This window comes from Aptenodytes patagonicus, chromosome 5, assembly GCF_965638725.1.
Source record: "Aptenodytes patagonicus chromosome 5, bAptPat1.pri.cur, whole genome shotgun sequence".
Taxonomy (NCBI): Eukaryota; Metazoa; Chordata; class Aves; order Sphenisciformes; family Spheniscidae; genus Aptenodytes; species Aptenodytes patagonicus.
The window spans coordinates 12647427-12663375 of record NC_134953.1 but is presented as its reverse complement, the minus strand read 5'-3'; the positions used below and the strand labels follow the sequence as shown (position 1 = coordinate 12663375).

At 44.2% G+C, this 15949-nt stretch overlaps 1 protein-coding gene across 8 annotated transcripts in view; it reads right to left on the bottom strand.

Annotated features, from left to right (window-relative positions):
• The window catches only part of C5H10orf71 (chromosome 5 C10orf71 homolog), a 42788-nt gene that overhangs the window by 6674 nt on the left and 20165 nt on the right, over positions 1-15949 (bottom strand). The window contains exons 1-4 of one of the 8 annotated variants that reach the window (XM_076338687.1): positions 12235-12555; positions 8015-8082; positions 6311-6531; positions 1239-1409 (exon numbers count right to left, since the gene is read on the bottom strand). The gene's annotated coding sequence lies outside the window, so the exon portion shown is untranslated. Of the gene's footprint in view, positions 1-1238; positions 1410-1533; positions 1643-6310; positions 6532-8014; positions 8083-10559; positions 10581-12234; positions 12556-15949 lie in introns of those variants that run through there. The other 7 variants (XM_076338686.1, XM_076338691.1, XM_076338690.1 and 4 more) reach the window with 7 other exon arrangements.

Below are 15949 nucleotides of genomic sequence, written 5' to 3'. Positions count from 1 at the left end.
TTAGCATGTTCCAAGCAAATATTGCTGGGGTAAAATCCTTTAGCCACCCATATCCAGATACGGTTGGTCGGTATATTGAAACTGAAGAGGCTGCTAATATCAGCTTAGCCAGCAGAAGGCAGGAGTGCCTAGGGGACACTAGCAGACCCACTAAAGGAGCACAGGGAACATTTGGTTTCAGTTCCAGAACTGCTGAGAGCAAAAGGTAACCCATTCAACACAATTATAAAATATCACAGCCTTCCATTAATCCCTGATTATGATGCACAGTCAGCGCCCACAGCATTGTGGTTTTTGTCTGTCTCCACGTCAGTCTGAAGACAGGATGGGGAAATCTTTGGATGGAACAAGTATAAGCAAAATAGACCCTTCAGCTATACTTGAAATCTGTACACTAAAACTCTTGAAAATTTACTCTGTAAACTCTTTAGATGCTTATTCTCACATTCAAGGGCTTGAGCAGGGTATTGACTAAACTACAGCGAGACTCAGTTTAAAAGAATATTCAAGAGCTAGCTAAAAGGAAAGTCCTTTTAGACTCCTTAAGGAAAGGCTGATCTGTATCTCCATTTCCTAGTACAATTGCATCATTTACTTGTGATGAGCTGAAACAGCACAGTTCACATCTACAGCAGCTTCCAGCTTCTATACAGGTGGAAGCTGTCTCCATCTCAAACTTGGATCCACTGTAGAACTGAGCAATGAAATCCAGATCCAGATTTCAGCCCCTCCACCTGTCAAAATCCATGATGCCACTTTGGCCCATCTCAGTGAGACTCTTGGAAAGGGCACATTTTTCCCTATGATGACTCAGTGCTGGTCAAAGTATGAAAAGCCAGAGGAACTGGGCTTAATCAGCTGAGTTACTCAGGCTCAATTGTTTCTTCAAATGAAAACTTTCCTTTTCTATTTAAAAAAACCTCAGCCAACCTATTTTTAGACTCAAAGTATCATAATGAATCTTGACTCTGTCCTTCCAGCCATGCAATTCCGATGACTTATGCAGAACTACAATAGATTTACGCCAGAAATAAAACGAGCTTAATAGAGCTTCTCCATTTTACTTTGTACAAAGATTTTTCAGAAGTCAGTTTCACTCCCCTCCACCGCACATACGTTTTTGTGTAGGTGCAGTGCGGGGAGTGAAAGGAAGGAAAAAAGAGAAGACAAATGAAAGGCCATCCCGCTCTTGGTTTTGATTCTTAACTGTTATGTGAGCGGGAAGTACAGGTACATACCTGCCATGTAATTTTGCTTCTCATCTTCAGAACTCCCTCTCATGCTTGTATTTGGCTTCATTTCTGGCCATCTTTAGTGAGGAGGTAGAAATAGTCCAGTGATGTAGATTCGACAGAAGTAGTGTCCTGGGATGTTTCCGACCTTCAGCATTTTTTGATCTTAAGTGAACTCTGCAATTTGAAAACAAAGACATTTGTTTGCATGATCTGAAGATTGTCTCGTGCGGTATTCAGTCATTTATTTGTTCATTCACATTTTACAACCATTTTAGGAGTGATTTACAGGATTTCTTACCAAAAGAGACAGGTATCCATCCCAGAGTGATAATAACCAGATACCTTAAGGGTTTGGTAGCTTGTGGAGTGCAGTCAGGTTCCTAGCAAACAACTATCACAACCTCCAGCATTCTCTGGTAGCCCCAGCAGGGACTAACAGCTGAGTGAGCAATGGTTTCCTGGCAGTCTGCCCATTGCAAAGGCTGGGTGACGTCTCCAGGCTAAAAAGAGGGGTTGTGCCAGATGACTTCTTCCCTGCTGCTGTCTACGTCCCTGCTTGTGCCACCCTTTCAGAGGGACTGTAGAGGAAAATGTGTGCCTTCACTCCACCTGTATATGACTTCCTACTGCCAACAAGCATAGACAGACGTCAATCTGGTGGACTGGGAACTAATGCAGCTGAGGTTTGAAAGTCCATCCTTTTCACTGTCCCTGTTGTAAAGGACAGGAAAGGTGGACAGCTGGGATGGTGAGGGACAGTAAACAAAACATCTTTTTGCTTCCATGCATGAACCAGAGTCAGGAGATTCTAAAGAAAAGCTCAGCTATGGTGAATGTGCATTGCTGCTGCCCTTTTGCTGTGGAGACCCCCAAGGTTCAGGCTAGTTTGTTTAATCTTTGCAAGAATATATCCATTTCCTGCAAGGAGAACTGCCTGGCCCTGAGGTAATGCAAATAGCACATAGGTGTAGATACAGTAGATTTTCCTGAAGCAAGGGTCTCCTCTAAGGAAACTTTTATGTCAGCCCGTGGTATTCAAAACACACTGGCAAAAGCGGCAACAAGGGCTCACCCACCAGGATGGTCTACTACACCTTACCTGAGGAAGGACAGTTGTCAGTGTTAGTTCAGGGACAAGCCTGTACCAATCAGAGCTTTTTGTGGTCCATTTAAGATGTCTGAGTGAAAAAAAAGTAAAAGAAAAGGAAAAAAACCCAATGCTATGTCTGGTTGCAGCCAGATGTAAAAGGGCATCCTCATTGCAGAGATGTGTACTCAGTTATCTCTTTGCTCAGAGGTTAAATTACAATTTTACTACTTCTGTGGTACTCTGTGCAAAGCCAACAGAGCCGTGGGAGATTGTGATTATGTTCTGGCTCACTCATCAACGGGGCTGTTGACTAAATTCCAGCGGCACAATGTTTATCACTATTTAGTGGTGGTGGTGCCTGAACTAGGAAGAAGCTTGGCTTTCAGATCTCATGGACGGAGGTCTGAAGAAACATCTTGTCCCTTGTAAACTGAGAACATTTGCTGAAAAGTGAGTAGGGTAACAATAAACATAGAGCTCATGATGTAATCTCAGCAATTATTTTCCTAGATGGAGTCACTGTTACAAAAACAACTCAGCGCCACTGATTAAAAAAGAATAGCGACTGTCACTGTCTCTGAAACACTTGTCAAGATCCTTGTCTCTCCTGGCCATAATACTAGTACTTGGGCAGTGTAATGTTTCAAGCTGGAAAAGCTGTATCTACACCAAGGGTTCAAGGTGCAGATCACTACTGGGACTGGATAGAAACAGCAGCAATGTACTGATCTGGCTACCCCTTGTGTAGGTATGATGGCAACTTCTGAACGTTGGGCAAAGAAGCTGTTCATGGCTGGTTTAACAATCTGGTAAAGTCCCATTTCTTTATTTTTTTTGATAAACATGGCAGCCAGCAAGCAAGGTGCAGTGTTTGAGCTGCAGGTCAGGATTCAGCTCGTTAAAACATTTAAGATGCCTGAATTTAGATTATTTTCAAGACAGAGGAAAGCAACACTGGGCATTTGGAACTGCTTGGGAAATGCTGAGAAACATGTGAGGTGTTTGCAGTAGGCATCATCTGATATGAGCTACTGAAAGAGCTTGCATGAATGTACAGATTTCAAGGAGCTTAATCAGAAACCACCCTCCCCTCTCTTTTAAATAGGAGGCTTTTTTCAGTGGCTCTCTTAAGTGCCTAGCAAGTTGTGATGAGGAGGTTAAATTACAGAGACTATTCTTGGCCTGGCACAGACTGAATGTCAACTTTTTTCACTAGACAGGAGCTGGGCAAACCAGCAAACTTGGCTGGAGCGTGTGACATCACTGCTGCTGCAATATATAAAGGGCCATTTGGTTCTCCCACCCTCCTTGGGCTGGTATTTGGCTGAAATGTTGTGCCATGAGACATCGTGGTGGCATTTTGGCAGCAGCCCTGGGAGTTGCATAGCACTCTGAAGTCAGCAGCACTGCATTCTCCTAGACGATGGGAAAAGAAGGGAGAAGGAGGGAAGGTTTATTTTTTTAAAATCTTTGTGAGGTGGTTTCTTCACGTGGTGCTCTCTGTATGGCATCCATCCACAGTTCCAGCCCAAAACTCAGAGCCCTATGGGTGACTGCTGGCTGAGGTTTATTCAGTGGCATGCTCTACTTACACACACGCTGCCGCTGCTGCTTTGGGCTTCCAGGGGCTTATCATGACAATAGTTAGTGCTTCTTACCATGGGAAATAGGAGAATCCCTAATGAATTGATGACTTTTTTGCATAGGTGCATGTTTGTTCATGGCACAGACATGGAGCTCATAATCAGATGAGAGGACTGGATGGAAACAGGCCTTTTCAGCTATGTGTCATCAGGCCGAGACAACGCTCCCAGCCAATGGCAGCTCCTCTCTAGCCCAAGCAGGGCTGGCTCAGTGAGCTCTCTTGGGTATCGCCAGAAAGTCCTGTGTGGCAGCAGTGATCAGTACGTGAATGGTTATTGAGAGTGCTGCTGTCGGTCGATGATCACAGTACCGCCGCCTTCATTTTGCATTTAGAAAAACAGACAGAAAGGTGTCAGGGAGTTAATGGTCACCTTGTGAGTCCCTGTCAGAGACAAGGAGCCAGAAGGATGTCCAGGAGAAAGGAAAGACCCCCATAGTCTGGTGTGGAATACCTAAACATCCTTTGTGCTGGGCTGCTTGGACTGCCAAGAGTGTGTGGGCTGGTCATATTGGGCTGCATCAAGCCAAATGCTCCCTCTGATCTGCCCTGCTGCCTGGGCAGCTCCAGGCACACTGCCTTTCTGAGCTACCCTCGGGGCACATGGGCCAGGGGGAGGATCACAACACCCTCACCAAGGAGGGGAGCTGCCTGGCAAGAGAGACAGTGGTGCTCCAGCCACATTTCCCCAAACTGTCAAGAAAGGCAATTTCTGGATTAAGATGGTCATAAGGTGAAAGCTATTAGTACAAGCATCCATTTCCCTCATCCAACAATATCACTTTCATCTATGCTTTGCGGTCATAATCATAAAGGGCAGCCAAAGTGAATTTTCCTGCTTGGGGGAAGGGAATTTACTCAAGTACAAATACCTGCTCCAGCTGATGGAGGGTGGAGAACTAGGTCAGTCCAGCTTAGGGTGAAGATCTCAAACACTGACAGAAATGACTAGCATAGAACAAGGTGATCTCAGCTATTCCAGCATCAGATCTTTGATCATTGCACTGGGAAGCAAGGTGAAGGAACCATGTGTCTGGACCAAACCAGTGTAGACTGGGGTCCATTCTCCTTGAGGATTTGGCCCAGCAATTGTGTCTCGAACAGCTTGTCCTGGGCCAGAGAAGAGGAGAGACTGTTCTTGACTTTGGGCCAACTTCTGTTCTCAGTTACACTAGTATAAATCTAGAGTCGTTTTACTGACGTCAGTAGAATAACTGAGAACAGAATTGGTGACTCTAAATACATCTACTTCCTAAGCCGACACTGGTGCACTATCCAGAAGGCTACATAAGTAACTGTAACCACAGTAAAGTGAAATCCAACATCTCTGGAGAGCCAAACCTCACCCCCATGTGGCATTCAGACCAACATGCAAAGGAAAGGGATTTGGAACCAATACTACATTGCTATGCCACCAAATCATGTCCTCTGGACAATTCTGATTTTCTAACCTGTATCACTCACCACTGACAATAGCAGTGCATTTGGGATAAAATAATTTTGCTCTTTTCTGCAATATTCACTAGAATATCTAGACCTAAGAGTGGTGTGGTAGACGTTGTGCAGTCCCAGACTGGACCAGCACAGCTGGCTGGCAATCTGAATTGCCATCCTATGGACACTATAAACTTTTGGAAATGTGTGTGTGTGCGATGGGAGGATGTTCTCATTTAGGTTGTTTTTGAGATGTCACGTGGAATAAAGATTCTGAAGCGAAATTAAATTATAAATGTCAAAATTTCATTCAGAATTTTAAAAAATATCTTTCCATTTCAGATTATTTAACTATTTTTACACTATAGGCCATGAGAAGTAATGTGTAATATATACCATAATAGTTAAAATAGTGTACTATTACTGTCCTTAAGTCAGAGAAGGTGTATGCTATTTAATATTAACTGAAACTTTCCATTTTCTTTTCTACGTCAAACAATACTCTGATGGTATTGCAACAGAGAGTGTGATCTTGTTTTGAAATTTCCCTGAGTAAATATTCCAAATGATCAAAAAAATAATTTCCAATTATCTTTCTAGGGGAAATGTCATTAAAATGAATATGATTGTGATTTTATTTGTTTAATCAAACCAGTTTTCTTCTGAAGAAAAGACAGCTGAAGTCTTTTTCTCCCAGTGAGCTCTACTGAAGCTAGTGTATCTGTTGCCATGGGAGCTGGAACCAGGGATTCATCAGACTCACAGCTCAAGGAAGGTCAGTGCAACCTGGTGGAAGCATGAATGCAAAGAGGGAGTGTACCTAGCTAATGACCTTGTATTACGTATCCTGCTTTGTGTCCTTTCCCCAAAGGATGTGAACCTCTTCCAGGCCCCAGCTGGAACACTTACCTCTTCAGCTCAGATCACAAAGCTTCAAGCACTGGGAGATGAAGACCTCACGTGAAGAAAAATGGGAGGAACAGAGACAGCTTGTGACAGCTATGGCAAGTCTCTCTACCTTTCCCTTCCTCGTTCAATGGCAAAGACCCAACCGTTATTTCCAGCTGGTCTCCAGACTGTCTTTCCCAATGTCCTCCAAATGCCCCATCCTGCCAAGAGGCCTGTCAAGTCTGGAAGAAGGAGATGTCTCTCAGAACGGATTGTATCTGGACTGAGGCTTTCTTGCAACTCCTGTTCACTCTTTCCATTACCTGAGCCCTATCTGCTGCCTTTGAAGAGTCAGTAACATGCAGAAATGATGGAGGAAGTCAAAGGTACAGAGCGCATGACTAACATAGGCAAAGGGCAGGTGCAGCACTTGACAAACAGCACAAGTCTATGAGAATCACAAGGCAAAGGGATGATGCTCCTCCCATGACCTGAAGTCAGCACAGACGAGTGACATTTAAGCAACTGAACCCAAACAGTGCATTTCTTGGCATTAAATGTCTGACTGGAAAAGGCCACTGTCTGTCACTAGGTCAGTCATTATATACGGAGATATTTATACAGCTCCCCAGTAATATGGTACATGAACACCTCGTGGCTGTTTATCCTTACAAACTCTCCCACTGCAAGCAGAATTTCTATCTATCTCATTTATAGATCAGCAGCTAAGGCCCAGCTTCAACTGACTGATTTGCCCAAGATCAAACAGGGCATCTGTGGCAGGGCAGGGAACCGAATCTGTGTTTTCTGAATCACACAAGAAGAGCTTAACCTTTGTCAGTTAAGGCAAAAATGTGCCTTCCCACTGCCCTTCACAGGGCATGGTACTTTACCATGAGCCTCTGCAAAAAAACCCCTTCAACTGACTATGGTGCTGTAGCTTGGCATTATATTGTATAGTGAAATCCACACAGATTTGCGGGTGACTGACTCACTGCAAAGATCTCAGCTCTGCCTCAGGTTCTTGATATCTATACGTCTCTTTGGGATCATGAAGACTCAAGCCTTCCTCACTAGTTCAAGGTGACAACTGACATTGCAGTGGTACAGCCCCTCCACTGAGCACTGACAGGATTTTCGCTGATGAGACAGGTATTCATCCCTTTCATTTAGTCTCAAGCAAGGCTTAGAGGATGAAAGCTTCTGAGTTTTCACTTCCTGAGTGGAAGAAAGGAGATTTTCCCACAGTAGGGGGGGAAGTTGTAGAGTACCGCAGCATCGCAGTGGCTAGAGATGGGAGATGACAAGGAGGGAAGGGAAGAAAAACACATGGACAAGAAAACAAATGGAATGACCTGGACGCCTTGTAAAGGAGCATGCCAGGCAGTCCCAGCCCCTGTCATGGGAAAATTGTAATGATACCAGCAAGTACGCTAGACACAAGAGGGAAGCAGGTGTATTCTCCTCTGTGACCTACACAAGGAAATCTGCAGCTAGCAACCAGCCATGCCTCACTTCTCTTTCCAGACTGGAGAATCTGAAACCATCCCCCGCTTACACTGCCCTCCTCATCAGCCCCAGCACACCGATACCGCCTGCACTGTCAAGTTTACACTTAGACCACTTAAGCTTCTTGACAAGGAGAGTCTGACTCACACAGGGTACAGTCTCAGGAAATAACAGGCTTGCAGAAAACAAGTATTATTCTTTTACTAGTAGTCTCACCTGCTCCTTTCCTTTATATCTTCTGGATATTTCCAGGGTTTGGACAAGGATTTTGCTGAATCTGTTTTCTATAAAGAAAAGAATTCAAGCCATTTGTAGGTGCTAGGTTTAAAATTGTTTCAAGTTCTAAGTGGTTTTATCACCCAATTAATTCCACGGGATTTAGGGACATGCAATATCCTGAAATACCTGTCTTATGTTACCAAAGACAAATATGTATATGTATCAGAGGGGGGAAGAGAAGGTGGAGGCTTTGGTTTTCAAGGTTTTCTGGCTCAGGCTGCAGAAATAGAGCTATTTCTTTCTTACACCTTGCTATAGCTTTCAAGTGCAGTCAAGAGAGCTCAGTTCTTGAGCAAGCAGTGTGGCAGGGAGGGAAATACACACTTATATCCATGCCAGAGCATATGACTCAAGCACACAACCATCCATTCGCATAACATCTTTCCTCCGATGACAAACTGCTCCTCAACCATTTGTGATGATAACAGAGCTGTTCCAGTTGAAGGACAAAAGCTGTAGCTTGCCTTACTCCTGCCTGCTGTCTGGAAGATGGCCATGGGACAGCTAGCTATCCACCTATGGGAGGACTTCGAGAGGGCAGGGGAGAGCCCACCCACTCTTGCCCCCAAGTGTTATCTCTGGAGGCCACACTATTTTCCTCCTTTTGAGAAGCAAAAGCTGGCCAATGGTCTCGTCTTGAGCAAGATGGAAGCTCCTTCCAGTTCCCTCTTCACTGTGCAACAGGGGTTGTTTTTTTTTTCCTGAGAAATGAAGACTCCCTCTTCATATTCAGCATTGATTCATTGTTATGATTTAATGGCGTGTCCCCAAGGAACCTCCTTATTCTTTTACAGTTAATGCATAGGCTAAGGCATTTCTTGTGATTGTTCTGTAAAGGATATATGCAAAAGACAGAAAGGAAAATAACAAGAGTTTTAAGCAGGTTCTATGCTTATTCCCTAAGAGAGACCCCAATGACTGTGACTGAATCAGTCCTTCAGCAACCGCAGTGATGCTGTCATCACAGTACTTTTCCAGACCCCCCAGACCCTCTAAAGAAACCTGCAGGCAGACAATAGCATCACCCGCAGCCCAGTGCTGTCACCAGCCACTTCTTCTTCCTCAGCCCTTCTCCTCAGTTCTCTCCCACACCCCGAGTGGCAATTCTACCTACTTGTCTATGGCTTCATTCAATTAACAGGCCTGGTCACAACTCCTGTAGCTCAAAGAATCATTTCTCAATTTTGGAGAAACAGACTAAGTCCTAATGCCACTACTTCAAAGCAGATCAGTCAAAACAATGAATCTCAGTGAACAACGATATGATGACCAGGAATGCTGCCCCACTGCCCCAGCACAAATCCTGGATGCAGCTTGCACGGTCTGGTTCCCTCGGAACATACTGCTGCTTCTGCACCAACATCCCAGACAATCCTGGGCACTTACTCCAATTTCTGTACAATGGAGCCTTATGCTTTGAAACATGCAAAGGATGAGGACAGGGACACACCCGAAATGCATCTCAACAGAGCAGAAGCCATCAGAAGTGTGCAGAATTGTACAAGGGTCTATAATGAAGCTGACAGGCAAGCCAAGCTGACCTTAAGATATGATAGGTTATGTCTGATTTAGGTAAAGGTGGTAGACAGAGGCACATCTGAGACTGAGGATCTGCAGTAGCTTAAACTGCCAGATACTGCTGTTTGCTGACTCTGCATGTTAAGGTGTAGCCAAATGTTAACCACATGCATTTCTTTCAGAGACTTTTCCAAAAATTGCAGCGATTTTCATCTCTATCTTTTCCAAGTGGAAAGTATGAGTTAGGTGGCTTTCATGTACGTGACTGTCATAGCCCTATCACGGTTCCCCAAACAACCTCAGATATAGTGTGTAAGTAACAGGGAAAGCATCCCTGAAACTACTGGGATGTAGCTATGTGAGAGACTGAAAATAAAGATGCATCACTATTTGACCTGCTTGGCTCACAAGAAGGTTGGTCTGACTGTTACTAGATGATTTAGGTTAATCATTACTAGCCAATGCCTTCTTGTATATCATTATTTGCAAGCACAGGAGATGGATGATAAAGAAACCTAGGACTACAATTAAATATCTGCTTTCTATATCTGTCCAAAGAGGATCATTTGTCAGGGGAACCCAAGGGAGAGGGAAACCTTACTTCTGGGGAAGGGTTGTCGTCTCATGGCTTCAATATTGCCTCAGTTTCTCTGGGGCTGCTAAGGGACAGGGGTCTCGGTGGCAGTCTCTTTGACCATACACACTTGAAAGCCATAAAAACCTGGCAAGCAGCAACATAGTCACAAAACACCAAGCTTAATACACACATGCAAATATATACATATATATACACACACACACACTTTTAGATGTATAACCTTTTCTCAAGGGTAAAGTTGCACACATGCAGCCCCTACTATGTTCCCTTTCCCCACACACCTGTCAGCTGGCTCACAGACCGCTGGTCCCAAAATGCAACACTACCTCAAGCAATGCACGCTAGCTCTAAAAGCAATGGACTCACCAGCTCGCTTATAGGAGACAAAGCTCTGTGTGACCTGGCACCCCGGCTGCAGGCAAGCCAGAACAGTGAAGCCTGCAGCTAAAAACCACTTGCAGAATTTGCCTCTGCCAGCAGCTTTCTGTGTGTGTAAACTCAGCTGGACTAAAGAAAGGAAAGACTGATACAGATGAGTGGTATTTTCTCCCAAGCTGGCTCATAGGGTTAGTTGTTTTTTTTTCCTGGTCTTGGAGGGATTTACATTTTCATGGGCCTTTTGCACAGCTCCAGTAATGCAAGCACAGACAAGACAAACATTTCAGAGAAGCCAGTAGGAATAAGAGGCTACAGAGTGCAATTCCCATGTGCTTTTGGTTTGCGGTGCAGGGATGCAATTATACCTGCATACCTCCACCCAGCTGTGGTCTTCAAGTTCGTTGGTAAGTGCCTGTTACAACTGCTTTGGTAACTAAGTTGTGAATATGTATGTAAATACCTTCCTAGTGACAAGCGTGGAAGGATGGAGAAATTTAGTTGTTTTGGGGCTCCAATATACTATGAATCTTTTATTTGTTAGTATTTTCCACAGGCCTTATCCTTCAAGCATTTAACCGAGGGCATTCCCTTTTTACATGGTCAATTCCTTGAAGAAGCGAAGGAAAAGAGCCATGGACTTTGATCCTGTCCAGAAAGCTTATTTCTCCTTCTTATCTCTTCTCACTTTTCCTTCTCCCCAGCCTCCCTCCCACCAATGGCAGAGGACTAGTGAGGAACCCTCTAGCCGATACTGTACAAAGTCAGCGTGAACCGGTCGCTTTGGCCTGCTGCTGGAAAACTTTTCCCTATTCAGATTTAATCAGATTGCCTGTTCACAGGCCATTTAAAAAAGCATAAGCAGTTTGGCTTCTCAAGCTCACTTTTAATTATTTCTGTTCTTACTTTGCTGCTGAGTTCTGCAACTAGGCTAATAAAATGCAGTTCCTTGGGATGGCAGATTGAGAAGTTCTGCAACAACTGGACTCAGAAAAGCTTATGCCATTTAAGAAATTTTCCAGTGATTAAAATTGCATACAAGTCATAGTCACAGTCATTTATAGTGGCCTCTTAGCACTGCCTAGGTATTTGAACTATTTTACTTTTTCAGGCTCTGTAGCATACTAATTGCTCTCTATAAAATATTTAAATTATTCTCTTCCTATTTGTTCCAAAAAGAGAAATAAAAATGCCTTCAACCCCCCACACAAATCACTAAAGTTTTTAGGAGTATCTTATCTGTAGACAGTAATCATCTGGAAAGTAAATCAACATATATTTGCTTAAAGTTCCTTATAGCACAATGCACAGGACAATTAAATGGAGCTTCATATCAACTTAGTGGTCTTTTTAAAAGATCATGCCCCTTTACCAAATAATTATATGTGTCATAAACAGTAATCACTGCATACAAATCTATATGTATGTCTCTTTCCACACGCAGACTTTCAGAGACAACCCTGCATTTTTCAGAGCAGAAAATGCTGGACAAAACGAAAGGACTTTCCACCTCTAATCACTGAAAAAAAGATATAAATGCTGTTTGATTTCTCTTATCTGATCAATTACACAACTGATCCTTGAGTGCACATACATTCACACGCTCAGACACCACCATTCTTCACCATTTCCCTGCTTTAAAAACACCCATACGCTTCCCCCTTACCTTCTGTGCTCCAGCTTCCTGATCAGGGACAGTGCAGGGCTGCGCTTTCTTCCCTTAAGTCAAAGCCCCAGCACATTTTACAACAGCCTGCTTACCATTAGCACTTCCCATTATTTATATGTTTCGGACTCTCCTTCTGATCATGGTTATCTTAATAGAAACAACCACTGAAAAATAAATAAAACAATAAAAGTGGAGGAGCTAACCCTTGAGCCCTCACAGACCTGCCCAGCCAGGTGAAGTGAAGTGAGCAAGGAATCCAAAGTTAGTAAAATGTATTTAAATAGTTATCAGGCAAGGGAAACCAAACGGAGATCATGGTGGGGAAGAGGCAAACATACGTATTGGAATAACCATGCGGTGTCAAGTAACAGACAGATGAAACAAACAGTCATCAGCTATTTTTACATTCAGATTCGCCATTGGTAATGCTTCAGAGATAACTAATACAGAAAGTAATGCTGTGCGATTGGCTTGCCACTGCCAGTGATTCAAACCTTAAAGCGCTGCATTTTTGTATCTACAGGTGGCAGTCAAAATGTTTTTTAAGGTCACCATTAAAAATACCGTGTAAGAAGTATGCATGAGTAACACATTAGAGTCCTACCGGTGCTTTTTCATAAATAGCTCATTTCATCATCAAGGCTGGACAAATGTATCCAGCGTTCCTGGAGTAAGGACCCCATTCCACCGTCCTTCCAAAGCAAACAAGGCACATGCCAGCATTGGGTTTCATTTGGCGAACTGCAATAGGATGTTGAATAATAAGGGAAATATGCCATGAAGTCAACAAGCTAAGTTTTTGTACTGCAAATATAAACAATGGATTGCACCCTGTGCCATGCTGAGTGCACAGAGCTCCTTACTGAAGTCATGGGCCTCTCTCGGGGCCCAGCATCACGCTGGACTTCAGCCACAGCCTGCAGCAAAATGAAGAACAGAATCTCCTGCAATTACAGCCCCACTCCTGCTTCCATGGCAGAGCAGGGCTCTGCGTGAGTCCAGTCCTCATTTGCATTTTAAAAAGAGCTGCTAATTACATTGCTACAGCATGGGCAAGACAACCACCATGCGGTATCTGCTGCCTGAGAATCTCCAAGCACCGGGAGGCTTGTGATGATCTAATCCTCCCTGCAATCCAAGACCAGCCTAAGCTTACCGGTCCTTGGAGGGACAATGACCTGCCTTCTGCAAAGCAACCTTCAGCTTTGAATTCCCCAGTTGGGAGAGGTGTATCACTCACCTCAGATCCCAGCAGGAAGATTTTGCAAAGCTCACTCTCCTAGACTCCTGGTCTGGGCTTTGGTGCTCAAGTGCTTCTCCTAACTCATCCCAAACTAAATGCTGGTCTTGCCAAACATCAGGGCACTTCTGCTAAGTTCTGGCCCCAAACTACACGCTTCCAACTGTTACCTACCTCCTGCACTGATCAGAGTACCTGCACACAAAGATTTGGTGCATGCTTGAGTCATGGCACCTGCAAACTGAGACATCGGAGAGAACTGGCGCACACTGCAAAAAAAAAAAAAAGGTTTGGGATGAAAACAGACAGTGGAAAAGTACTTTTCAGGCACCCACTGACACAAATATAGGCAAAACTGTCTGTATATGTGTGTCTGTCTCTCCCACACATTTCTAAAGAGGGGTGGAATGTATTTCTGGAATACTTGTGCTAAAAATAAACCCATCCCTGCTGTCTATGAAGAGAGGCAGGTATAGCCCTGCTTTCTGTAAGCCCATGAACTTGTGAACTGCTTAGAGGCTGAATCACAACTAGAAAGACCCCTATGGAAACTGTAATTGCTAGTGTAGGAAGGGTGGCTGATTGCTTGGAAAATCCAAAACAGACCTCTCACACGAAAGCAGCTGGGGTTAACACTATTCATCATGATGAATGCGCTTTACAGACTCCAGCTTTGAAAGGACTCAGATCTTGGGATAGGCATTATGTTTGTTCAAATATGATGATAATAAATACATATATTTGCAAATTCAGTGCTCAGATGAGACTCTGGGATCAGATGGCCTGTCATTAAAATAAAACCACTTCTGGGGAAAATTACTGAAGAACACACAGCAAACGCAACCCAGTGGCACTTAGATGTTGTTATCCTGCTCCCAGGAAAGTTAAAAAGCAAAAATTCCTGCTGCTTCCTTTCAGTGAGTGCAGAGCAATAACAGATCACACTGAACTTCTGTAGACAGCTACTTGGACTGAAATTCTAAATTTATATGAAAAGACTATGCAATTTGCACAAATATGTTAATGGAAAATGAATGTATGTATGTATATATAATGAACTCCATCTTCCACACACACACACATGAAACTTTGTGTGTTTGGCAAGGCTGAGAATACAGACATGAGAGCCTTATGCAAGAGCAGTAGTTTTCAACTTTTTCTGACTTGTAACCCATCCCTTAACACTTTCTCCAGGGAAATAAATGGTGTTCTGCCCTACTGAGAGAGACAGTTTTTTCCTTTGTTACCTTAGCTGCAAATCCCAGAGAAGCAGTATGCAGACCCCAAGGGGTCAATGGACCAATCACATGCAAAAAGTCCCTGGTACATGGAAACCAAAAAGTGGAACTCATTATAAACAGAAATGAAAACATGACACCCTAGACTAGGAAAATGCAAGCATCAAACTGCTTTGGTTGTAGAAAGTAAATGGTTTATAATTCTCTTGGCATTAATGAGCAAGGGGCCTATTTAATAACCCATGAGAGCAATATGACTATATTGGGTTTTCAGTTGTTTGTTTACAGCGCTTTTTGTCCAGCAGAGCAATGCAGGTTCAGTTCTTACCTGGCAGCCACAGACCGAATGATTTGTTGACTGTTATCACAGCCAGTGCAATAACTTTATCTCTGGGCACCGGACAGATGAGTGCAGAGCACTGGCTGGACAGAGCAGCCCCAGGGTCATATCAGCTGAACAAGAGCAGTGGACCGAGGACTAGAACATGTCCCACAGCAGGACAACACCTTCGTCTGCTCTGCACGTTGATCCCCACACGTGCAGGTAGATATTGCTGTGCCCCACCTGAAGTCTTGCAAGGCCTGCGTTTCTCTGGGGGTGTTTCTAGCACCTGCATGTCTGCTCCCGGATGTGCCCAGGAGTGCAGCAGCATTGCAGTGCTGAACAAGGAGACATGATGCAAACCAGATGCTGCTCCACCTGCCTTCTTGGGACAGCCCAAGCCCCCTTAGCTTGTTTTCCAGCAAGGGGGCTCCACCTCCATAAGACCTGTCTGGATGGGGAAGTGGTTGCCAGTTCTGTCCCATTCTTGCAGCATGTCAGCAGCCTGGACCCAAATCCCTTCCATGCTCAAGCTGATCTGAATGCACACCTCCTCTGATGATGGAAATGCTCCCAGTTTCTGGGGAGGGGTGCTCCACTTCTTCCTTCTCTTGCAGTCTCTGCATTTCACACCTTGCTGGAGGAGAGAGAATGCCTGAAAATGAGTGGAGGTCTCCAGTTTTGCATTCTCCTCTAGGAGGCATTGGACTTGCCTGAGCATCTGTATATTTTCTACTAAATGTGAAAGCATCACTGCCTTCCTCCTGCAGCTGGATTTTGTGCAAAAGCTCTGGTCAGACCTACCCTCCTTCCCTGACTCCAGGAGGCAGCAGAGACCTGAGGGTCCCGAGGGAGGAAGATGTCTCAGTATTGCTATAGGTATTTTCTCACCAAAGGGGGAACAAGATCAAG